This window comes from Panthera tigris, chromosome A3, assembly GCF_018350195.1.
Source record: "Panthera tigris isolate Pti1 chromosome A3, P.tigris_Pti1_mat1.1, whole genome shotgun sequence".
Classification (NCBI taxonomy): domain Eukaryota; kingdom Metazoa; phylum Chordata; class Mammalia; order Carnivora; family Felidae; genus Panthera; species Panthera tigris.
In genome coordinates, this window is record NC_056662.1 from 136,640,921 (window position 1) to 136,667,274 (window position 26,354).

The following is a 26,354-nucleotide window of genomic DNA, read 5'->3' on the forward strand; positions in this document are numbered from 1 at the left end:
TGTAACCAACTACCTATTACTGGACAATTAGGAGGAGAGCTGTGTGTTAAAGCAGCCATTAGGAGTTAATGAGCTAGGTTTGTGTTCTTTCCAAAACAATATAAGCTCATAAAAAGACACAGCCTTTGTGCATGCTGTATTCTGTTAAAACATCTAACACAGTCAGTGATCAGACAAAACAAGGTGATTCCAATCCAGCCAAGATTCAACACGCTCACGGATACGGCGGATATCTGGTGCCATTACAGCTAGGGAAAATGAAACACTTTTCCCTATTCTAGACATTTCGAAGCACCCTGAGATCAGCTAAGATTGATGTCAGGCACGTGGCTATATTTAGGAAGTGAAAAGTTGTGTGCACAGCACAGAGGGTTCTGAGCCAAGGAGATAGGAGCTGGATTTCTTTTAAGCCCCTTTAATAGCTCGAAAATCTTGGACAGGGTATCCTACCTTCCATCTCGTAAGGACATCTATAGGATAAGCTTAAGTGATGCTTTAAGTCCCAGGTACGTGGTTGGCTCTCAGCATATGGCTCTTGTCACTACATACTGGGGCTGACGATACTAAGAATAACTAGCACAGCAAGGAACACGCTTGGATAGTTTACTATTATTATATACACCTTTTCCAAATAAGCGGTTAAATGTTTCACTTCGAAAGTAAAGTGAGCCTTGCTGTTCATTTCCTAAAACACCACTTTGCAGAGTTGTTAGGACATTTCTGATGTGCTGTATCTTATGGGAAGTTGATTGCTACCATATTGTGGAGGGCTAAGTTGAGCTGCAGCTCCTTGCAGCTGTGTGATACCCAAACCCAAAGACAAATCTGCGCCCCGCGCATCCAAGGTGCCATGGCGGAGAAGGAGCAGGAAGGATAGGGACATTAAAACTGGCGTTTGGGAGAGGGCGTTGAAACCAGCGCTCACCGGTCCTTAGCAATGAGCAAAGGCCGTGGGGGGGGGGGGGGTGGGGGAGAGAGCCCCCACCCCTCAGAGCTCCTCTGAAAGCCCAAGGTTCTCCGCGGACGTGGACGTGCAACCACAGGCCGGCCCTCCAGGGGGCGCCTCTGAGCGGCTCGTGTCCAGGTAGTTTTTGGACTCCAAGGACTCCACCTTCCACAGGCTATTGAAGACCAGACTTCGATTTTACGTGGCTGCAGATTTTTCTCAAAATCTGGTAAGTTTCCAATTCATTTGCTTTCAATTACATGGTGAGTAACAAAGCCCTACGTCCTCCCCTATGCAGACTGTCACATCTTAGGTTCCATATATTTCCTAGTACCAAATTCTCTATCTCTGATGACATTCCATGGACGTTTCTCTCTCACTGAACACAGTCCGTGTGTCCGAGACCCAGGGCCGGTGTGCAGGTGCTCTCCTGCACGCAGGTGTTCTGGAGACAGGAAGAAAATGGGGGCAGAGCTGCCTCATTATTCTAGGGACTCATTTCCTAAACGGGGAGACGGCATACAACATAGGCAACTACACGTTTGCACCATGCACATCATTAATTCTCATATTTTGGATGGTAGCCTGAGCTATTTTTCCAGAAAGCTCCTTTCCCTTCAATTTATAAAAATGCATCCCTGTTGCAAAACCAGAACTTTTCAGAGAAATCCATGAAGGAAAGAGAAACTAATAAAAGTCCATTTTTTTCCCATAAGCCGAGATCCACTTAAATTGTTAGATTTGGGGGCTTTCGATGCTCAAAAGCTACTATATTAAATATTAAATAACCTTGTATCTTGCGAGAGTATTTGGAGTTGGTAACATGAAGAAAATCCTATTTTGTTCTTCCAAGATCATTTTGGAAGTTGATTTTAAAATATCATAATGTCTTAGGGTCAAAATTCTTTCTAGATGAGCATATTTCAAATTCTTATGAAAGCCGCACGTGACCTCGGGATTTCAAAACTAGAAATCTGCTTTACAGAAACTCTGCAGAAAATGATTCCACAAAATTTACATGTCCTGCATTTTAAGAGCATAACTTATAAATAAATCCTCTGGATTTTCCCAAGACTCCATGAGAGTTTAGATTATATCAAAATAAAACTACAACCTAGACCTCACTGTTTCCCACCTACATACTCAATTCTTAAAGCTTCACAGGAAGCTCACGTTCATTTTGTAAATTGACATTTGTGTGGCCACTGACTTTCTTATATGCATATAACCAGTCCCTTCATTACAATGCACAAAAATTTCACATTTTATTTTTGTGACTGGCACAAAATTACACAAGTTAAATTCCTCTTAGTTAATGTAGCAAATTACCCACGTCTTAGACGTTCACATCTACCAACAATGTTGTGTTTTAATTACAGAGGCCATTTCTTTAATCTGTTTGTCATATGCAGTATTTACAGAGTAAATAGGAAAAAGACAGAAATAGCTGTTTTTCTTTTTAAATGCCTATTCTTTCCCTATCTAAACAGTGCAAACGTACTCATCAAAGTATAGCTGGAAAGCATAGGGAATCAGAAAAAACAAGCTGCCTGTATGAAAACGACTAATTACGACCACTTTTCACATTTCAGTGCTTGTTCTTCCAGTTTATGGCCCTCCTGCTTAGGACGATATGTTATCGATGAGCATTTCGTCTTCAGCGTAATCTTAATGGGGCCTCCGTATCTCAAGAAGGACATGCACCGTGCGGTTTTTCACAATGGTAAATAAAATTGCATTATTTAGGATTTATAATTTTACTCAACACATAGAGCTGGAAGGTGTGATATATGAGCGCTCACCACTTGTAATACACACGCAGTTATCCTCACCGAGCCCGCCCTCGGGAGACAAATACTCAGACGAGTCATTTGAATACAATGGGCCAAATGACCTTGGATCAAAGGGGCCCCAGACCCCAAAATCTTTTGCTTGCTAAGCTTTGTTTCTAAGTTTGAGATAATTTCCTTTGAATAAAGTTCCTTCTGGAAGTGTCGTGAGTAAACCAATGGGTGAGACAATTTTTTAAGTTTGTTGTTGTTTTTTTTTGTTTAACAAATTGGTCAGCATCTCCAGATCGACATGAATTAAAACATGGTGGTAATAAACACCCTGATTTTGAGTCCATTCTTGCCAGCCGGGTCTAGGTTGCACTGCAGTTACGTAGAATGGACACTACAGTTAGAGGTCGATATATTTTATTACACTAAAGAAGCGCATTTTCTTTTACTAAGATGATAGACGGTGAGTTTTAAACTTTGTGGAAATTCTTTTCAGTATGTTTTGAAACGAGCGTTCAACTGTTCTTATTCGACTTATTGATGGCCTTAGTGACTGCATCTGTGAGTGTACTCTTGAATCGTATTTGGTGATGTTTTAATATTGATTTATATTCATAAGTGAAATTTGTCTCTTATTTCCTTTTTGTGCCATGTTTTTCTTCTTACGTGCTCTCAGGGCCATCTATTTGTTTTCTTTCTGGAAGAAATGGAGTTATTTTCCGATTTTTTTCCTACCCGTTTATTAGATGGAGTAACCCAGTTAGGGTATCTTAGTTTACCGTCTCTTCATCCGCAAGACGTTTATAATTATAATTTCTGAATCCCTACCTAATAGGATTATTCTATAGTCCAAGCGTAAAGCACATGACAGTACCTGGGATACTTGGAATATATACCACTTTAATGCTACAAACATGTTAATTATTATTCTCTAACATCAAAAATATAATTTGAATAACTGTTTCACGCAAGTGTGAAATAAATCACCAATAAGTGTGGGTAAACTCATAGGTACTTTTTCATTTGGGAGCCAGACATTTAAGGTCACATATATCTGATAATACTTCAAATTCTTTTGGGGGCTGGCTCGCTTACTTCTTGACCTCTAATACAATGCAGGTTGGGTTTTTTAATTTGTCTTGCCTAGAATTTCACTATTTATATTCTATTTTGTAATATATGTATTGTAATGCTATTTTTCCATTCTTTTAAATCATGCCGTGATGTTTAGCATATTGTTCCGTGAATTTCAACAAATGAATATGGTAACATAACCATCATAATCTGAATACAGATTTGTTTTAGTGCACCAAAAAAATTACCCAGTGCCCTTCTACGGTGAACCTCTTTCTTTACCCCTAGACAGGAGATACACTTCTCATTCCTAGTTTTTCCTTTTCCAGAATGCTATATAAAGAAAACCATACAGAATGCAAACTTTTGCACGATTCTGGCTTCTTTTCCTCAGTGTAATGCATGTAAGATTCACTCATGTTGTTCCCTTACTACTGAATAGTAGGTTGTTGCACTAATGTACCTTAGTTTATTTATTATCCGTCCCCTGGTTAAAAAAAAATTAGGTCATTTCCAAATGTTGAAGTTAACGAAGAAGCTGTTACGAATATTTGCATATCGGTCTATCCGTGAACACAGGTTTTTATTTCCGTTAAATGTCCAGGAGCAGGAGTGATGAGTCATTTGATAATTGTAGGTTTACCTTTAAAAGAAACCGTTGGGGCGCCTGGGTGGCTCAGTCGGTTAAGCGTCTGACTTCGGCTCAGGTCGTGATCTCGCAATCTGTGAGTTCGAGCCCTGAGTTCGAGCCCCGCGTCGGGCTCTGTGCTGACAGCTCAGAGCCTGGAGCCTGTTTCAGATTCTGTGTCTCCCTCTCTCTGACCCTCCCCCGTTCATGCTCTGTCTCTCTCTGTCTCAAAAATAAATAAACGTTAAAAAAAAATTTTTTAATAAAAAATAAAAAATACATAAAAGAAACCGTCAAACTCTTACCTAAAGAGGCTACAAAGCGTCAACTCCTGGTTAGAAGGTAATGATAAGGATTCGCTCTCTTCTTATGCCTGAAACAATTAAAAAGTCGGACAAAATGTATGAAACGATTGTCTTCAAGAAGTGAGACATCAGGCAGTGGAGCACAGTGGTCCCAGAGAGAAGGAAAACCACAAGGGAAACCATAGGATTGCCACAGTTTACTGCTGGGACGAGAAAAGAAACACCGTACAAACACCACACAAAAGAAAACTTCACTAACTCTACTAATATCAGATGAGGTGGATTTCAGAGCAGAATATGACAAGGGACATTTCCTAATAAAAAAGGAGTCAGATCATCGGGAGGATAAAAAAAATTGTAAATGTTTGTGTGAGTAGCAACCAATATTAAAATATAAGAAGTAAGCCTTCAGGGGCGCCTGGGTGGCTCAGTCGGCTGAGTGTCCGACTTTGACTTTGGCTCAGGTCATGATCTCATGGCTCGTGAGTTCGAGCCCCACGTCGGGTCTGTGCTGACAGCTCAGAGCCTGGAGCCTGCTTTGGATTCTGTGTCTCCCTCTCTCTCTGCCTCTCCCCCGCTCACACTCTGTCTCTCAAAAATAAATAAACATTAAAAAAAAGAAGTAAGCCTTCACTGACGGTATCCCCACAATCTTTATTTCTACCGATAATCTGTCCACGACAATGTAGGTATCCCTACAACAGTACGATTTTCTCCACATGCTCCTCACTTCCTTCTCGGTCCTCTCCATCAAGATCTTTAAAGGCCATGTTTCTATTCACAGTCTGCTCAAGGCATTGTAGCCATCGTCTATCATTCTCCTCAAAATTCTTCCAGCCTGTTCACTGGCCAGTTGCAGGGCTTCTGCCCCAATTCCAGGCATCTGTTACAGCAGTGCCCTGACTACAGGTGTCCAAAGTGGGACCCATCTTGTACCGCTTCCATAACGCTTAAAATTACCTAACGATTGTCTTCTGATTGGTGAACACCCTCCCTCCGTCCCTTGATTTGATATTCTGTTTTGTTGGGGGATAGCAAATTTTCACAGACATCTCACTGTCCTTGAGAACCGTGGTCAATATCAGTCATTTAGAGAGTGGGATAATTCCTGCATATTTCCACGCATGTACAGATCGTCATGAAGACAAGCAATGGCAGTAATCCCAAATGGAAGAGGTTGGGCATTTTCGCTCCACTTAGCCTTTTGCTAGAAAGTCCCACCAGATGCCAGTGCCGTTCAGTCCACATCATCGCCACTGTGATGGCTAAGTCAAAGAACTTGTGTTTTTCCTCATAAAACAATGTGAAGGGAATCTTTCCCAATGTCTTGGAATTTCGGCTAAGGCCTTAGAGCTGAGAGCAACGGGTCCTAAGTGCCTCATGTTTTAAAGAGAAGAACTGGTACAATCCTAGCGGATATTCTCTAAGGTAGCGAGACTGAAATAGGAAACAATACTCCAGAGTCTATATCATATAATGAATTCTAGGATGATACTGGAGACATTTGCTTGAAGGAATTTATGAGGATAGAGGATGCTATGTTGTAGGCGGGGAGAGGAGGAGGAGTGTGTTCCTTGGACCCAAATAAGGAAACCTGAAGAAACCATACAACACATCATCATCATCAATTTTAAATATTTACCATGTTCTTGATGCTCTTCTAAGTGCTGTACCTGAATTGATTCAATCTTCACAACTTTATGAAGCGGATTTGCTTATCTTCCCCATTTGAAAGCTGGGTAAATTGAGACTCACAGATGTTATGCAATGTCTTCTAGTCACATGGATCCGTGGCAGAGCTGTGAAAATGTATAGTTGCACCCAGCGCTATAGAAGGGACTTCTCAGGAGAGCGTGGCGTCTGTCCTTTGAAGTTCGGGAGCACCAGTGACTTTCCAGAGCAACCCACAATGTCCGCGTGAGGAGAGAAAGGAGCAGTGAGAAGAACTCGTGATTCTCAGAAGACATGTGAGCTTTCCAAGACCTGATGCTATACCGTGAAAGAGGGCTAAATTTTAGTAGCAGTAAAGGAGACATTTCCAAGAAGGAGGCCTTCCAAGATGGGGGGATTCCAGACAGGGATATATTGCCAGGGGCGGGAGCTGGTGGGAGTTTGTGAGAGGTCAGCCAGAGCAGACATCACCTGAATCAAAGATTTAGCAAGGAGGTCCTAGCAGAGATCGGTGAGGAGCCTACCAACACACACCAGGAGACAGTCAGTACTTGGATGCCTTCCCAAGAGTCAGCATTCCACAGCCAAGAAAGAACCACAGATAGCACAAGCAAACTAGATGTTCTGCCATTGACCTGCGGTTTCTACAGCTTCTTGGAATCCACTCAACTTTCGTGAGCCCCAAAATCCTTGCTCGTGAAAACAGGGGCAATAAGGCTACCTTGTGCGGAAGCCGTGAGGAGCAGAACTGATGAACGAAGAGCCCTTGGCGTGCCTCCTGACACGTGAATCAGCTTGATGATCACCAATGCCGTAGAGCCAAGGTGACCTGCTTCCCATGTACATCTGAAGGCATTTCAGAAGGCTGCACTGTATTTTTTTCTTGAAGACACTGCCTCATAAAACTGGAAGTGATGCTTTTACTTAGCGAAAAGATAATATTTTTATGTATACTTCTGAATTGAAAACGTACATACGTAAAAGCAGTGGTCACAATTGAAGGACTGGAAACGTATTAGTTATTCCTTCACTTTCTTCTATTTATAAAACAGCGGGCAACTGGGGCCCCTGGGTGGCTCAGTTGGTTGAGCACCCAAGTCTTGATTTGGGCTCAGGTCCTGGGATCGAGCCCCGTGTCAGGCTCTGCCCTGACACTGCGGAGCCTCCTTGGGATTCTCTCTTTTCCTCTCTCTGTGCCCCTCTCCCCTGCTCACTCTCTGTCTCTGCCTCAAAATAAAGAAATAAACATTTGAAAACCGTGGGCAACTAATTCAATTCAAAGTTTTCCTAGAACCCAGCTCGTGCAAGACAAATGTAAAGTGGCCTGAGGAGTGCCATCAGCAAGTAATGGACAAGACGCCGTTCCTGACGTTCGGAGACTCACGATCACAAGAGGGAAATAAGCGATGAAAATACAGGCAAATGAAAGAACTTGGAAATGTATAAATAGGTTAATACTTTGTTACTGCCTCAAATTGCAGAGAGGGAGCAGACAGCATGTAAGAGAAACTAACACCGGAGTCACAGAGGAGGAGAGAAAATGAAGAGTGACCAGGGATCCGAAGGATGCCAGAGAGTCTGACTTTTAGCCTCCTCTTTCCTCAGGCAGGTAGGAGTCATAGAACGGAAGATACCAAGCGCCGTGTTGAAAAAGTCTAGCTGCAATGGGAATTTCTGGAAGATTCTTAAAGACAAAAATGCATGAGAATAATACCGATTTATGGAGAAAGATTTGTACTGTTCAGGAGAGACTGAAGAAAGTACGGAATAGAGGCCGAGAGATATAATAAGAAAGCATTGTGGAAATACTTACTGGCAAGAGGAAACGAAATCATGAACACAGACTGTAGAGTTAAGAACAAAAAAAGACAGAACACATGAGGGACTTGTTAAGATGTAATGGCCAACATTTATAATACTATTTGGAGAAATTCAATAATGGAAAATACAATGAATACCTAAAACAACTTTCAAAAAAACCAATTTCACCATATAATTGAGAAGCCAAAGGATTGGTGTAATGGGAGTCATTAGCAAGAAAATAATGAAGAACCAGATTTGTTTCTGTATTAACTAACCGAACAATATGGAAACTTCGAGAGGCTATCAAAAATGGAATATAAATGAAGCAAGGGGACCATAAAGCACGAACATTAGCATCAGAGACAGCCCAACTTTGGTATTTCTGGAAAAACAAAAAAAGTCACAATATTGTCATGACTTGCTATCTTAAAAAATTGACCAATAAATTTTATCCTAAAGGAAACAACTTTACATACTTCTGGGGAGGAAAATTTCACTTCTATACCCATAAGAAAGTCCAACTTCACAGTAGAAAGGTAAAAGGAAAATTGGGTCATATTTGAAATTATTTATATATTCTTCCTGGTCCCAAGATGTTGCAAATGGAGTAATTTATTTGTCAATTATGTTTCAATAAGGCTGGGACAAAATGGAGTTAGTCAGGTCACCAAGCACAAGTCACAAGTCCAATGATCTGTTCACTTACGTAAAGAAGAATTTTTACTTCTGATAGGAATGCATTCACTTGCTCACTAGCTTAACCATAAATGAACACCAGGTATGCAATAAAATTGCATTTGATTTATAAAGAACCGTAATCTAAAAAGATGGGAAACATGTGTCTTACACAGAGATAAATATAAAGTCAAACAGTTTGTTTTAATGTTCACCCGTGGACAAAAGATAAAATACTACAGTTAATTACAGTAGCTATGCAGTCAGCTCAGGTTGCGAGGCATAATTGATGGAAAATAGGTGACCACCATTCATAATGGAAATAAGAATTTTCAGCTGGAGGAGAAGGGAAGTAAAAACTGGAAGTAAACATTTTCAATTCACTTTTATTGTTTGACATTTCAGTATAGAAATGCCTTATACCCAGCATCTGGTTTATATTTTATCTTCTCCTTCCATTAAAAAAAAAATCAAAACTATCGTTTACCTTTTAGAAGATACGGCAGCAAATATTTCCTATGGTAAATTTCGCGAATAAATGTGAGTGCGTTAAGTTCTCATACACAAACTTGAGCAAAGCAAGTCTATTTCAGAACGGAACTGGGTAGATTTAGCCCATATAAATTGGGTTCTATTCAAAATCTTAGGATCCTAAAATTCATGGGTTAAGTAATTTAAAACACAAATATGCTTCTTAACATTTTATTTTTAAAATATCAGCTCTGGAGTGCCTGGGTGGCTCAGACAGTTAAGTGTCCGACTTCGGCTCAGGTCACGATCTCACCGTCGGTGAGTTGGAGCCCCGCGTCGGGCTCTGTGCTGACAGCTTGGAGCCTGGAACCTGCTTCAAACTCTGTGTCTGCTTCTCTCTCTGCCCCTCCCCTGCCACTCTCTGTCTCTCTCTCTCTCTCTCTCTCAAAACTAAAATAAACATTAAATTTTTTTTTAATATCAGCCCTAAATAATCTCATTTGAACAATTAATTTCAGTTTAGGGAAGTTGCCTCGTTTATTGATGGTAATAAAACCACAGATTTGTTAAAATATATAGACTGGCTGTTCCAAGTTTCGTTCCCAGTTCTGTGCACACATTCATACAGTGTGATGTGGCAAATATTCAAGTGCTCTTTACAGGAACAGATGGTTAGACACAATTAATAAGGAGCCTTGAGTTATTTGCATATTCATTAGATAATATCAGTTATTCCTCAGCAAGAACAAAGAATTACACAAATGGTGTTCATGTTTCCTCCCATTAACACATTATTAAAAGCGAAATGTCTGTGTTAAAAATGAGACAGATAGTGATCCTTGACTGTAGAGCAACCTAGCATTATCCATTTGGGTTTTTAACATGATAATAAAAGCGTGTTGCCCTTCTGTAATTTATTCTCCCTTTTATAACAGAGAGAGCACAAAGATACACCATGTTTTCCTTGTTTTGTACTGTGCCCCCCACCCCCACTCCACTCTGCTTTGTCTTCCTGTATAGATGGCTTCCGGGAGAGAGGTCAGGTCGGGGAAAATTAAATAAGTTTTTATTTTAGTTACAAAAAAAAAATTATCCGGAGAACCAGACAGAGAAATAAAACAATAAAAAAATCCTTACTGACTTTGGAACCCATATAAAAGCCCTTTCTGATGATCTTGTTGATAAATACGGAAAATGTGCAGATAAGAAATCAAGTTATAATTTAAACATAGAAGATCGACTAGGTAATTTTTAATCTGTTTTCTAATTTAAACAAATTCAAATAAAATTACTTTGTCTTCAGGCTATGGATTTTTCCCATCACTTCCTTTGTCATCAGTATACAAGAATGCCTGAAAAGTTGTTGGAAATAAAAAAATAAGTGACCTTTGCTTAATCAAAAAAAATTAAAGCCATTTCTACACAAAGCCCTGGTTTGGGGAGGATAAATAAAAACACATCTGAGAAAAAGATACAAAGCAGTGATGGTATTGATGCCGACATTTTGCCCTGGACGTGAGTGATGGGAATTTACTTCTTTCTAGAACCACACTGTCTAGGGTGTCTGGGTGGCTCAGTCGGTTAAGCGTCTGACTTCAGGTCAGGTCACGATCTCGCGATCTCGCGGTCCCTGAGTTCAAGCCCCGCTTCGGGCTCTGGGCTGATGGCTCAGAGCTTGGAGCCTGCTTCCGATTCTGTGTCTCCCTCTCTCTCTGCTCCTCCCCTGTTCATTCTCTGTCTCTCTGTCTCAAAAATAAATAAACATTAAAAAAAAAAATTTTAGAACCGTGCTGTCCAATATGGTCAGCACCTGTCATGCTTGGCTTTCTGAATTTGTATTTTGGCTTCAATTAAAAATAAACATTAAAATGCAGTTTTTCAGCCACACTGGCCACATCTTGGGTGTTCCATAAGCACATGTGGCTGCTGGACTGGACAGCATAGCTACACACGTTCCTCGCTGCAGAAAGTCCTACTGGACGGCACTTTTCTAGAAGTTTCTACTCAAGATGACAACAAAGGTCTCCACAGAACCGGACATGACTTGTAGACAGTAAAGAAATAATAAATTGTTACGATAACAAGTATTGAGTAGAAAATGGTATTAGAAGAAGTTAAAAGGGGAAATAACTGAATGAATGATACAGCAAAGGAAAAATGTGTCCTTGGGGGCAGTGCAGAATCATTAATGAGAGAATTTCAAAATCTAGACCAAATAAACAGGGCATTCTATCTAGTAATGTATTTAATATTGTTTACGATTATTATGTAACGAAGGATAATTTTGCAGAGAGTTGCAAAGAAAATAGTTTGTACCAGACTGGACTACTTAAGATTTGACATGGAAAAGAACCAAAAACTTAACATACACAATCTGGCATTCATTCAGCAAGCATTCATCGAGCTTAGTTTATTTCAAGAATCACTACCTTTGGGGCGCCTGGGTGGCTCAGTCGGTTAAACGTTCAACTACCACTCAGGTCATGATCTTGCGGTTTGTGAGTTCAAGTCCGGCATCAGGCTCTGCACTGACAGCTCAGAGACTGGAGCCTGCTTCCGATTCTGTGTCTCCCTCTCTCGCTCTGTTCCTCTGCCTCTCACACTCTGTCTCTCCCTCTCAAAAATAAACATCAAAAAATATTAAAAAAAAAAAAAAAAAAAAAAAGAACCACTGCCTTTAACATGATACAAGACGTTTGCCTGGAGAGCTGAAGACATACTTACGTGTAAATAGGCCATTTAAAATATATAGTGGGGAGCTTGTGCAAAGTATCAATATATAATGGACATACATTGATATGACATATCACGGAGCAATAATGTGGCTGAGGAGATCTGTTTTACAAGGAAGAGAAGCCAAATGGAGATAAAGACACTGAGAAGAAAATCCGAGAGACAAATGCACGTTGGAGAAGGTGTGGAGAGAGGTAGAGACAGAAGAAGGAAGAAGCCACAGATTGTCTATGTTGTGAGGACCTCAGAAGAGCAGAGACAGGCCACAGAGAGAGAAGTGATAGAACAGCGGGTCCACTGAGCGCCACTGGTCGGAGTCCACACCCCAGCGCCTTCTCAGCGGGCACCACCATTTTCTGTGCCGCATCCATGAGAAAACCCCCGACCACATTTGAGAATCGGCATTGCAGTCGGTCGTCCATGGCACCAAGTGTCGGTTCCTGGGGAGAGGCTCTGGGCAGGAACGCCGAGCGGTGCCGTGCAGCGGGATGGCAGGATGCCTCATGGAGGGGGATAGTTGAGCTGGATACCGCAGGGCTAACGAGAGCCGTGAGCAGAAGGGGGCTTCAGGTGCTGCACCCCACTGCCCAGTCCAGGTGGCGTGGGGGAGGCTTCCTGCCGCTGCATCATCACCGCCTCACCCACTCTTCAGCTGTATTTGCTGGCTTAAATGCCAGGCAGTGGTAGAGAAAACATTAAGGTAATCTCCCCTGAAGGTGTTTTATGATATAGCTCAGCCTGATGTAAAGTTGATCGGAGACCATCCTAAATTGTTAAGATTCTATTAATGATGCATGTTGAAACAGACCCTCAAAGACCTGCAGGAATGACAGGCCCACGTCGAGCATAAGTGCTTTTGCTGTTTGATTTCCTTTCCATAAAGTCGCTCACTTTGGTGGACGGTTTGACCCAGCCCATTGTTCTCCAGAATTTCCCAGACCCTGGTACCTTTCCCCAATCCGGCAGAAGTGACCGATGGTATCCCATTCTGGGAGTAGAGTTGGCCCCTCCTGTAAAGCTGCTCCTTATACCCGGGTCTGCCGGGGGGAGCAGCACATCTCTGGTCCTGCTCATACAAGGTGCCCAATCACCTTTTTATCAAGACTACTCTCTCCACTTTTTTTCTTAGTTAATTCTCACAAGTACTCTGTAACATCGAATGCAAAAATCCTCAACTTTATTTCTAAGTTAAAATGACACTGCCTGTCCTGTAGGGCTTATGTTATGATTAACGATTATGAGTGAAGAAACGGACACTCAGAGAAGTCATACAGCATGGGAGGTTTAGACACTTAGTAAATAGTTGAGGCACGATTTAAACCATTTCTGCTGAGAACAGCCCTGCTCCTGCCACACGGACTAGTGTCCTTTATGTTGTAATTGTGTATAAGCTTCTAGGAGAGATTTTCTCATTTGAGGGGAATAGATTTTCTATAAATAGTGCCCACAGAATATGGCGAATACTCATGAAGTATGAAGATGTCTCTTGCACTTGATATGTTACCAAGATCAAAACTTGAGCCTTGATAGATGCTTTTGAAGAAAAACACGGTACAGGTACAATAACCATGATGCGCATGTGTGTCGATGAGGATATCCTGTCTTATTTCCCAAGGGGTTCCAAAAAATGCAACGTGGGATATAAATTGACATATAGAACCAAAAATAAATGTTTTAAAATACTCAAATTTGGGGCGCCTGGGTGGCTCAGTCGGTTAAGCGTCAGACTTCAGCTCAGGTCATGGTCTCACAGTTCGTGAGTTCGAGCCCCGCCTTGGGCTCTGTGCTAATGGTTCAGAGCCTGGAGCCTGCTTCGGATTCTATGTCTTGCTCTCTCTCTGCCCCTCCCCTGCTCACGCTCTGCCTCTCTCTGTCTCTCAAAAATAAATAAATGTTAAAAAAAAATTTTAAATACTCAAATTTGCTGGCTTATGGTTTTATAACAATTTAACCTATATGCAATGATTAGCTACTGGATATGTATTTTCTAATAGACATTAAAGACAAATCAATTAGAATCTTCCCTAGATTCTCTAGAAAGAGAGACATATACTAAAAACAAAACTATAATTTAAGATGATATCTTCTTTGGAGAAGTGTCTATTCATGTTTTCTAAAGAAGATATCATCTTAAATTATAGTTTTGTTTTTAGTATATGTCTCTCTTTCTAGAGAATCTAGGGAAGATTCTAATTGATTTGTCTTTAATGTCTATTAGAAAATACATATTGTCCATCAACTGATGAATGGATAAGGAAATTGTGGTTTATATACACAATGGAGTACTACGTGGCAATGAGAAAGAATGAAATATGGCCCTTTGTAGCAACGTGGATGGAACTGGAGAGTGTGATGCTAAGTGAAATAAGCCATACAGAGAAAGACAGATACCATATGGTTTCACTCTTATGTGGATCCTGGGAAACTTAACAGGAACCCATGGGGGAGGGGAAGGAAAAAAAAAAAGAGGTTGAAGTGAGAGAGAGCCAAAGCATAAGAGTCTCTTAAAAACTGAGAACAAACTGAGGGTTGATGGGGGGTGGGAGGGAGGGGAGGGTGGGTGATGGGTATTGAGGAGGGCACCTTTTGGGATGAGCACTGGATGTTGTATGGAAACCATTTTGACAATAAATTTCATATATTGAAAAAAAAAGATGATATGCAGTGCGTGCTAGCAGTATAAAAGTATTTTAGTAGTTTGCAGAATGAATATGTAAGAAAATTCAACATTTCATTTGTCAGTTAAAAACTGTAAAATTTGAATTGTTGCAAACATTTCTTAGAGTTGTGTTTTCTGTTTGTTTGTTTTTGGGTTTTTTGATTTGTTTGTTTTTTTACTACCTATGTGAGCAAATCTTCACATTGATGTGACTACCAAAAATAAGAAGAGATGATTGGAAGTCTTAGGAAATTGGATGTACCCACTTCAAACATAAAATAGGATATGAAATATTATGTTCGTGGAAACAAGCTCAAATTTCTCACTCAAACTCCCGAGAGTATTTTATTGGGAAGTGTTATACAAATCCTATATTCAAATGCCTTTTTTTTTTCCTATACTTTAATGTAAGGAATTTTTTCCATCTACTCTCAATATGCATCCTCAAACATCCATTCAATATTGGTTAGTAATAGTCATTCTTTTCAATGACTGGAAATACTATCCTGGGTTTTCATTTCTCTTTGATTTTCCTCTTCCGATTACACAGAAAAAAAAAATCCATGGATAAAAATTTTAGATGATTTCTTTCAGAATAAGTATGTTTCTTCAAAACAAGGAGTTAGAATCTATTTTAGCAAATCGTATCATCAAACACGCATTCTAATTCAGTCAGTCTGCATCTTATTTCATCCATAAAATGTGTAATTTTCTACCTCGTATTAAAAGATAAAATCACATGCTAGGTGGTGGACCAATTAAGGTTTTACTATCTTTCATCTCTCTTTTACATTAAAGGTGCAAGAAAAGTTTCATCATGTTGCCTCATGAAATCCGTAGACTTAGTTATGAATTTTCAAAATTTAAGGTCATTTAACAATATCCAAAATCTGAACACCGTTACTTCGTACACACACATGCACCTTTATCAAAGAATATCGTGCGTTTATCTCATTCTTTCCTTTTATTAACAGTTAAAATTATAGCTACAGAGTATATTTCACAATTAAAAATTAAGCAAAGAATAACTGCATGTACTCTTGTTTGAAGGACTTCTTCAAAACATAAATCAATCATGTTACATGCAGAAAATTTAAATACTGGCTTATTTTGTAATTTATCTAACAAGCTGTAGTTGGTGATGCGTACTGAAGACATTTTCCTAAATTGAAAAATGAGACTCGGACTTTGATTCACAGAACATGACATTCACTTTGCTGATTGAGATGGAAACGGGAACAGGCTTGACTAAAAGGAAGGCGGGCAGCTAATGGAAGTAGCCAATACGAACAGTCCGTGAGGACATGTTTAGAAGTAGTGGCAAAATGTGTTGAAATTAACACTTTTATCACTCATAGTTTTTATCAGTTACAGGCTGTTGTGTGTGACAAACCAGCCCAGATGCCAGGGTCATATCAACACCCATTTACAGCTGCTCACCAGTCAACTGGCAGCTGGATGGCTCTGCCGACCCGAGCCGGGACGGGTCTATCTGGTCTGCCCTGGTCGATGCATCCGCATCCGGCTGGCCGTGCCGGCGGGGCTCTGAGAGGCGCGCTCTCTGGCCTGGTGATTGCTTTGCTGGCCGCCGGGTCACGGGCACCCAACGGGGGAGACTAGCCTCCGATCACCTGGCAGGGGGGTTCCTTGAGTACCAGGGCGAGCACGTCCCCATGCGAAGGACATTTCAAGTCTCTCTTGTGTCCCATTTGCTATGGTCCTGTTGGCCAAGACAAGTCACGTGCCAAGCTCACGGTCGGCATAGAGGAGGCGGTGACCCAAGGGCTTGGATTGTAAGAGTGATGCAGGAATTGACACCCTCCGGACAACAGCCCGCCAGGCCAATATTTAGATGTTTGCAAGCCCTGCAGACACTTTTGGATTAAATGAGGTGCCTTTAACCATCATACAACAACAGTTGTTTGATTAATCTTGGGGAAAAAAATCTTTTTCGTAACTACACCTTTCAGATTTTGAAAAAGGGAAGAACTTTTATGAATGAGTGATACCTCTTTTCACTAAGTCACAGCCAGATTTCAGTCTTTGTTTTCGATAAATCCAAATTGTAATGCATCTGTCAGCTGATTTGCATCATTAACAACACATTCTGATGATAATACAATATGTTGGAATCTTTGAAAGTTCTGAGAAAAAAGCAACATCACCATCCTGGACTCCTCCCAACTCTGTCTTCTTATTCATGAGTTGAGAGCAATGAATCCGAGGTCTTGCATCTGTGAAAATTGACAAAAATATTGAATAGACTTTATATGAACCTTGGCTAAGGACGACAGAAAGTAGATGTATAAAACTAACTGGCAAAGAGTTCCATCTGTTTCATGAAAAGACTGTTTTCCAGTAACACTTTATATTTTGTCATAGGCTCATCAAACTTCTAATGTATTTATATTTTGATGAATTGCATATTAATAATAAATCAATAAATACATGGGTTCGAAGACAAGTATTGCTACTTAAAGTCCTATGGTCACAGGAAATCACTGAATTTCTATACGGACGAACGTGTATATTATGTAGCAATTGATCATTTCAAACAGAAACATAGCTTAGGATGAAATTCTGTGGAACTGAAGTGTTAAGTCAAGGGAAAAATGAAAGTATATAAAAACGTCCCCGTGTTAAAGCAGAATTCGCTCGGACACATATACACACACCTGCATAGGTACATATAAGAACACTCACGCGTGTGCTAACATACACACCTGATGCTTCACTGTACCCCGAGACTCGTAATGGCTCATGTATTTTTAAATAGATAATGGTGAACATGAAGTCGCTGCGGTTAGAAGCTCCTGGATGGATGTTAAAAAGTTCAGTATCGACTTTATTATTATGATGTCACCAGTTCCAATATGCCCGACGTTACGTGTTTCGTAGCTATTTAAAATTTCAGTGACAAATGTCGGATGTCAACTTAACACGTCTGATGGGGGACATGACTGTGTTTGGCGCGGAGGAATGAGTTGAGCGTGAAGAGTCAGAAGATCACCTGACGGTAGGTGAGTCGACGGCACCCCCTCTGAGAGCAGCCCCCCAGCATGTCTGCAGACCACCAGGGTTCTGTCCGGCTCCTGCCGTCGCCTGTGTAGACGGCCCTCCGACGCTGGCCTCATGTGGCTGCAAGCCCAGGATGACTGTGCCTCGAATAGACCGCCTCCAATGCAGACCCCCAGGCGTGAAGGTGACAGCTGAATTCTAACTAACTGACTCTTTTGACTGTCTTTTAACTCATCCCACACCATAGAGGAAAAGAGGGGCATTACTGAGATCGCACGAATCCCGTAAGTTACGAAGCGTGTTATTACAAAAAAATTGCATTTCCAATTCTACCCTCCTCTCAAATGTAATTTGAGGAGAAAAGGAAGACTTCAGGGAAAAATGTGTATCTTCCCAAGCAAAGTTCATCATCTAATAACACGGAACAAAGGAAAGGGGCCTCTGTTATGTGGAATCCCATTCATTTTACAATCTCTGGTTCTCACTGGAGTATGATATTAACAAATAACCACAAATAACAAATATCATATTAACAAGTAAATACCGCCGATTAGTTTAATTAATGACTATTATTGTTGGCCCAGTACCGTGCCCAAGTGACGTGGAGAATAAAATACAGTTCCTGACCCCAAAATCGTTGCAACATAATAAACCTAGACAAACATAATCAGGTAGATGTGATGAATTACCGGAGTGTTGTGAAAAAATGAACAGGGTAATGTGGGGTACAAAGGAGAAGGTGGGGACTTCCTGCCTGGGCGAAGGTTTGGACAGCCAGGGTCCTCAGCTTGGCCAGGGTCGTTGGCCGGCACCCGCTTCTTAATCCCCTGCCAGGCTCACTCCGATCCGGGCGGACTCTGGTTAGCCTGAGGGGCAGAGACCCAGGAAACCAGAGATCGTCTGGCAAGTGCCCCTTGTGTCTGCTTGAGACCGGGGGTGGGGGTGGGGAGGAAGAAAAGCCAAGTCACGTGCACTAAGTCTAAGGTCGTAGAATAGACAAGATCTGCAGCTTTGCTCTAGGACTGCCGGTTCCATTGCACTGGGAACAGTTCTTCGTTTCTGTGTCTCCCAGGCTGGTGCAGCAAAGGCGGGCAAGACTCCCAGCTGGGGCCTCGTTCCCAAGGGAAGGAACGACACCAGTCGTTGGAAATAGACCAACCCTGCCGTTCCACGTGTGTTGTTTCTAATCTGGAAGGAGAGAAAAGTCACGTGGTGCGGTATGGGTTTGTTTTGGTCTTGTGTTTTAAATATTTTTAATATTTCTTTATTTTGGGGAGAGACAGAGCATGGTGGGTGAGGGAGCCCGGGGGAGCGGGAGAGCGGCGCAAAGAGAGGTAGGGAGACACAGAATCGGAAGCAGGCTCCAGGCTCTGAGCTGTCAGCACAGAGCCCGGCTCGGGGCTCGAACTCATGAACCGTGAGATCATGACCCGAGCTGAAGTCGGAGGCTTAACCAGCTGAGCCACCCAGGCGCCCCTGTGTTTTGTTTTTTAAATGCTGTGTTGACCCAGTTCTGGGGACCGACTAGAGCCAGGCCAGTTGCCCCATTAAGCAGTCGGTTGGGTCCACGGCCCACCCACTTGCCCTACAGGGTCCACCTACTCCCGGCCCTCTTTTCTTAATGTGAATTTTGCCGTAAAAGCGAAGTCGATATCCTAGTGTGTGAAATACAGTACTAAAAGTGAAACCACCCACAAAATACACATACTAATTCATTAAGGGTTTTAATAAATATACAAAACTTACGGAAACAAGAATTATCTTCGAGGCAGCATTTCCGAGGAAAAAGCACGCAAAGTGGAGCTGCAAGGAAAGTAGGGGATCAAAACTCCAGTCATTTTACGTAAAAGAGACAGGCCATAAAAATGCAACAGAACTACAACAACCAGTTGTATTTCAGACTTGGAAAGAGAGTCTAAGGTTGAGAGAAGCGTGGACTTAGGTCGTGGGAGTGGCAGGCACTGGTGATGCGTCTGCCGTGGCCGTCTCCTCTGAAGAAGGTCACATATGGCACACGGACTGGGGACACACAGCCCCTGCACAGACGAGCCATGGGGACAGTACGGGGACAGCGCGCCGGGAGGCGCGGCCGATACCGGGCGCCCAGGGAGGGTGAGAGCTACGGACACGCAGTGGAACTGCCTGATCCGTGTTCCCGTTTCTCCCGCAGTCGTCACCTGCTGACGGTTCTGTTAGAAGCACGGGAGACAAGAGGACACGGAGAAAGAAATAGAAACACCGCCTCGAGGGCTTCGTTCCAAAGAAATCAAGGAAAAGGGTGCCCTCCTGCCTTTTTCACTTGGTGCCCGTTTCCCGTGACAGATACTTCTCTACCTGGCGATAAATTGTGCCGGCCCTTGCCCGAAGTGGTGGGCAGCCAAGGTAATCGCGGCCCACCCCCCATTTAGAGCAAAAACCCCCAGCCATCACCTCCGGCTTACCGACTCTGTTAAAAGCTCTATACGATGCATTCTGTTTTGTATCTTGAATAATGACTTCCTAATGGGATCTGTGGCGTTTGTAAGAGGCTTTAGCAAATTTTGTCAAATTAATATCTAGCCTAGCAATGCAAAAACTATCAGAAGGAAATTGGGTTAAAGAAATCATATGAATAACAAGGAGAAATACATAAAACCACATCATTAATCATTGGAATGAAAATGCCGGTTCTTATAGGAAGTGACAAATATTCCCAGTGATTTAGTAGAAAAATGTAGCAAACTAATATAAAACTATGGAAACAGATATGAAATCACTTGAAAAGGTTTCAAGTGCTATGTAAATGCTAAATTTTTTATTACGAAGCATTGAGATGGCACGAGGAAAGCCGGGCTGGTTTATTTATTCATACCCGTGTCAGAGACGGCGGTTTCTCTTCTCCATATCCCTTCTTTCCTCCTTCTTAACTAACGGAAGACTGATTTTATTTGGGTGGCCATGTGTCCGCCGTAAAACAAACCTACCGACAGAAAGTCCGCTAGAAATGGTCCTGTAACAGTTCTTGCCAGTCCCCTGGGAGTGAGTCATTGGCTGGGGCCTCTGACAAATCCCGTTAAAAACACTCAGGCTCGTGACTCAACCGGTGATTCTTTCTGTCCTGTCTGTTCTCCTCCTTCGTGTCTGGAAGCAGGTTCAATACTCCCTGTGGCTGTAACCATAGATGCCCAAGGAGGAGAGACCGGGAAAAGTGCAGGAAACTCAACCCCAGCGTTCGAGGGCCCCTGGACCAACCTCCAGCGTCCCCTTCGCAATCATCAGATGATGATGGATGAAATCAGATTAACGTAATCAATTGCATTAGCCTCTTGAAACCATCGCTTTTGGATTCGCTGATGTTCCCACGCGCACTCGATATCTAGCTGACCCAATAGCCCCTGTTGACGGGAAAAGAGAGATTCACGGTACATCGTAATACGTGTAACATAAAGAACATGAATGAGGAGAGCAAAGTGCTAGGGAAATCGGAGTAGAAAAGGTGGCGAAGCTGCCTTGGTAGGTTCAGGGAAACCAGTGACCCGTGGCGCTTCGTAATAGGGCAAAATGGGCCACGCAGAGGCAGCTCCGAGCCTCCCGACCACCGAAACAAAGTGAAGTGCGGAACCAAGAAAGACGTTCACAGAACCCATGACGTAAGAATGTATGAAGTGTTCATGACAGGCTCACTGTCCTGGGTTTTGCAACGAGAGGGTAAGCTCTCCTACAGGTCTTTGAAAGGGGGACGGCACGACTTTGAGGCCTCTCTTCGTGCCACGTGCTGCCGTAAGCCCCCAGGAAGAGAAATCCCCAGGGTGCAGACCCAGCCTGCTGTCCGAAGACGGGACAAAGTCCTGACGTCGCAACCGCGGGGCTCTGGCTGCTACTTCTGTTTGTTGACTCTCTCCCTCTAGAACAGAAGCAAGGATCCTGACTCTTTTGTAACCCTGCTCCCGTCTCCTGGAACTGAGAGCGGTGCTCAGTACCCTCCCCACAGGCGGTGCTTGGTCAACACTGTTGAAACTAACGAGTGCTCTGTAGAAGTCGGGCCTGCAACCCAGAGACAGCGACAGCCAACGGGCCAGACTCCCAAAAGCTTCCAACTGTCAGAGAGAAAACGTCACATCCCTTAAAATCCCAGGAGTCCCAAATAGTCGGTGTGATGTGGCCAGGATCAGGGTGGGGGTGTTAGAGCACATTGCCCGGCGATCGCCGCAATGGGGCCTCAGCTACAGTAGGTAATTTGCCTAAGGTCTCACAACTGGGAAATGTAATAGAGACACGATCTAAACACAAATGAGCCGAACTCTTGGGTCCTTTCTCCATCATACTCTACTGATGGGTAATTTCTCGCCCATTAGGCAATTCGAGACTTCTGCCCGCCTGAGGCCGGTCTGGCTGAGCAGCCACGGGTCACCCCTGGAGCAGACCTGACCGAAAACACTAAGAACGCCGTCAGAATGAGCACAAGGCCAGGGCCCAGCAGCCCCTCGGCTGGCAGAGCGGATGTCACATCAGCAATGGCTCCGAGGCCCACGGGCTCGCACACCGGGCAGGAATTCGAGCACGAGGGAAGCATGCTGGACCCGTGTTTTGGGGGGACGACCTGGGCTCTCCAGTCTTGAGACACATGCTCCAGCTTCCAGCTTCCACGTGTTATGTACCAACTTAACTGAATTCCCTCTCTCGACCCTGGTTTTTAAAAACGAATCCTACAAGCTTTAAGTTCAATACATTAGAGGGGCACCTGGGTGGCTCAGTCGGTTGAGCATCCGACTTCAAGCTCAGGTCATGACCTCGTGGTTCATGGGTCCGAGCCCCACGTCGGGCTCTGTGCTGACAGCTCGGAGCCTGGAGCCTGCTTCGGATTCTGGGTCTCCCTCTCTCTCTGCCCCTCCTCCACTCATCCTCTGCCTCTCTCTCTCTCAAAAATAAGTAAACATTAAAAAAAATTGTTTTAATTCAATACATTAGATGTGAGTCAAGTTTTTTGTCTTCTTTTTGTGGAGGAGGACTTATTTTATTCGTATTCGTTTGTTCTGAACTCCTAGCTTTAAAATTCATTAGTCATTTAATCCAACCCGGTCTACACACGCAAAGAACAACCTGGGAGTGCCTTGTTAAATCTTTTTTTTTTTTTAAAAACACTTATTTATTTTGAGAGACAGAGATAGAGCGTGAGGGGGGAAGGGCAGAGAGAAAAACACACACACAGAATCCGAAGCAGGCTCTAGGCTCTGAGCACAGAGCCTGACGCAGGGCTCAATCCCACGAACCATGAGATCATGACCCGGGCCGAAGTCGGACGCTTACTCAACTGAGGCCCCCAGGCACCCCACCTTATTAACTCTTAATTCAGAAATTACCATGCAGAAGTCAGGAGTGGAGGTGAGGAGGCCTAAAACACCAGCCTTTTAACCGTGATGGCTTCTGAGCCACAAGGAGCTCAGCTGGAGGCAGGAAGCTGGATTCTTTCTGCCTTCACATGTCTGCCCCCTCCACTCTCTCCCCAGACATTTCTACCAACCTTCCTAATCAAGGAGATTGCTACCAGGAAGAACGCAGAAAGGACAGCTGCGGGCAGTTCTAGAACTTCTGATGGCCCAGTACCCCTGCATGTTTTCAGAAATACTGTCATTTCCAGGAAAACTATACAATTTCCAAATGTCCCCTAATAGACTGTGTCTCTGGGTTTGCAATTCCCAAGAGCTCAATTACCTTTTATAGTAAGACAGCATGAATTGTGCTGATTTTAAAGAACATGTTTTAAGTAAAACACAACCTTTTACAGATCAATATATTTTGCTTTTTAAAAAGAAAATAAAATTTCAATCCAATTACCTGTTTCAGAACACCTTTAAAGAAGAAAAAAACAATTGCTTATGGCAAACTCCGTTGACAGCATTTTTCTTTAGCAGAAAATCATTTCCAGTCCCCTTCATTGTACAGGCAAATGTGAAGTCTTCAGAGGGAAGCGGGGAAATCAACCACAATTATTGTGAAATGTTCACAAATTGGCCAGCATTCGTGAAGCCAGGAATAAATTTAGAAACGTGCAAATTGGAACTTGTGTCTCTGAAAATTGGAAACTGAGTTATTCAAATACTGCTGTTCTTGGGGCACTTGGGTGGCTTAGTCGTTAAGCATCCGACTCTTGGTTTCAACTCAGGTCATGATCTCATGGTCATGGGATCAAGCCCTACTTCAGGCTCTGTGCTGACAGTGCAGAGCCTGCTTGGGATTCTCTCTCTCTCTCTCTCTCTCTCAAAATAAATAAATAAAACATTAAAAATAGAATAAAATATGGAGCACCTGGGGGGCTCAGTTGGTTAAGCTTTCGACTTCAACTCAGGTCACGATCTCGTGGTTCGTGAGTTCGAGTCCCACGTCCGGCTCTGTGCTGACAGGTCAGAGTCTGGAGCCTGCTTCGGATTCTGTGTCTCCCTCTCTCTCTGTCCCTTCCCTGCTTGGGCTCTGTCTCTCTGTGTCTCAAACATAAATAAACATTTAAAAAGTGTAAAAAAATAAATTAAAATATAAAATACAGCTGTTGAGTTCCACATGACAAGAAAAAATGGACCCCATTGTATCACAGCACAGAGCACTTTAAAAACACCAGCTATCTACTTGTTGACTTTCAGGAGAAAAGGTAACTAGTTAGTGACAGTTTGCCTAAACACGGCTTTCCTTGGAAGCAGCACATTCAAGTTCCATCATGTGATGGCTGTTATGTTACACACAACTGTTTTCAGACAGCTCACTGCTCAAGACTATAATTCCCTTCCCTGATTTGTTTTTACACCTTTGACTGCGGCCAAATGAATGAAGCTCCAGTTGGGTAGTGATTAGAGTCCCAATTAACGTCTAATAAAGGGAGACCCACCAACGCCCCAGAATCCTGCTGCCCGGGTCCATTTTAGGAGCCCCGAATGCTCATGCCTAGAAATGGTGGAGGAGGTCACAAGGAGGGTGGACGTCTTGAGGCCGAAGTTTGGTAAAGTGCAATGACAGTTGAATGTGACGCTCTCGGGTGTAGCGACCTGACCAAGGTGACCCAGCCACGCCCGTGGCGACGGTATCGATCAATCCGGCAGCGGGTTGCCCGTGTCCACACCGCTCCGTCCAGAACACTTTCGGGCCTCCCACCCGACGCCTCTCCTTTTATTCAGACGGTGAGATGGTCCGGGACCTGTCAAAACACAGCAGGTTCTCAAAATGCACTTTGGAGTCTGGTTTCAAGGAAGTGCTGGGGATAATTACATTTTCTATGGTCGTTAGAGATGAAAACAGGCAGTAGGCACCTATTATCATGTGTCTTATTGCAAAATACGGTGTTTTCTGACTTTTACAAGCACCTGAACATTTCAGTCCGCAGCTAAATGAGAAAGTTGTGGGAATTTCTGTTCAAATATTTATGACCTCTTTCTTTTAAGATGAATTGGGGACATGCCCGGGGGTCAGGCGGCCCCTCCGAGCAGGCGGCCGCTACGTTGCGAGTCTCACCTCCGCACACATGGCTGATCAGGAAACAAAGGGCCTCGGCGGCCACGTGGACCACACGAGCTTCGTGTCCACAGCGGTTCCTCCTGCCCCCTCCCAGGGCCCCCGGGGGGAAGCAGAAGCAGTTCAGGTGGGTATGCCGTGTCGTAGCCGAGAAAGTTGTGATGAGGAGACCCTGACCTTGGGGGCGCTGCCTCCGCCCCGGCCCCTCCCGCCTCCAGAGAGACACGTGTCCTTTACCGCCAAGGCTTCTCCGGGGAGGGCAGCCGATGTGTCTGGCTGGCTTCGTTGCCCTGGAATGTCTGCCCGCAGTGATGTCTCTAGAGAGACACTATTTTCACCTTCCCAAGGCTGCCTGTTGTGAGAACGTTCTTGAACAAAGCTCTCAATACTTAGGAGATACGCAGAAACACCAGGTCTATGGAGAATTATCTCCCAGCAACGTATTTTTATATCTGCTTTCAGGCCACACCCGCAGACAGGCTTGTGTTTGCCAGAAGTTTTCGGTTTCAAAGTCCCAAGCACCTGTGTGTTTTTGGAGTCTTCTCCTTATGTGACCTTTAGAAAGGCGATTCAAACGTCACCGTATGGGAGTGTCAGAGTGCAGTGATGTCACAAAGGGCCTTTTCCGTGTTCCACATTTCTCCTTCTACAGTCATTTCATAGATGATTATTTCCCCCACAGAAAATCCATTTGTAGTTTTTAGTATGCTTCAATACATTTCAAAATCGGAAGACCATAGTTTAAGGTGTGATGGTTAGGCCCATCGAGGCGTTCACACATCTCGGAGTCCTGGAGACGATGGGCCCCACCCTCTTGAAACCCCGCCCCCCCCGACACGTGCTACTGAGGTTAACTTATGCGCACAGTGTCTTGATGGATGAGGACTGTGTCAACCAAGAGAAGGGGTGGAGGAACAAAGTCAGGAGAAAACAGGATTTCCGCCACACAAAACGTTAGAAAAGGAAGTGACGAGTTCTGTCCCAGAGCTACAAGTCTCGGAACTCGAGGAAACAGCGCCCCGGGAAGATCTCGAGTTGACACGAACCCGCTGTGGCTCTTAACCCAAAGGATGCATCGTAAGGAAACAGGCTCACATATGTATCTCCTTTGGAT

At 43.3% G+C, this 26,354-nt stretch overlaps 1 long non-coding RNA gene across 2 annotated transcripts; it reads right to left on the bottom strand.

Annotated features, from left to right (window-relative positions):
- Positions 1 to 18,317: 18,317 nt before the first annotated feature.
- Positions 18,318 to 25,810, bottom strand: LOC122237093. 2 transcript variants are annotated; one of them, XR_006215306.1, is made up of 5 exons: positions 25,478 to 25,810; positions 24,621 to 24,926; positions 20,996 to 21,138; positions 19,511 to 19,567; positions 18,318 to 18,952 (listed from the first exon to the last, which is right to left on the bottom strand). It is a non-coding gene; the product is annotated as an uncharacterized LOC122237093 (long non-coding RNA). The 2 variants fall into 2 exon arrangements; XR_006215307.1 differs by lacking the exon at positions 20,996 to 21,138.
- Between the last annotated feature and the right edge of the window lie 544 nt (positions 25,811 to 26,354).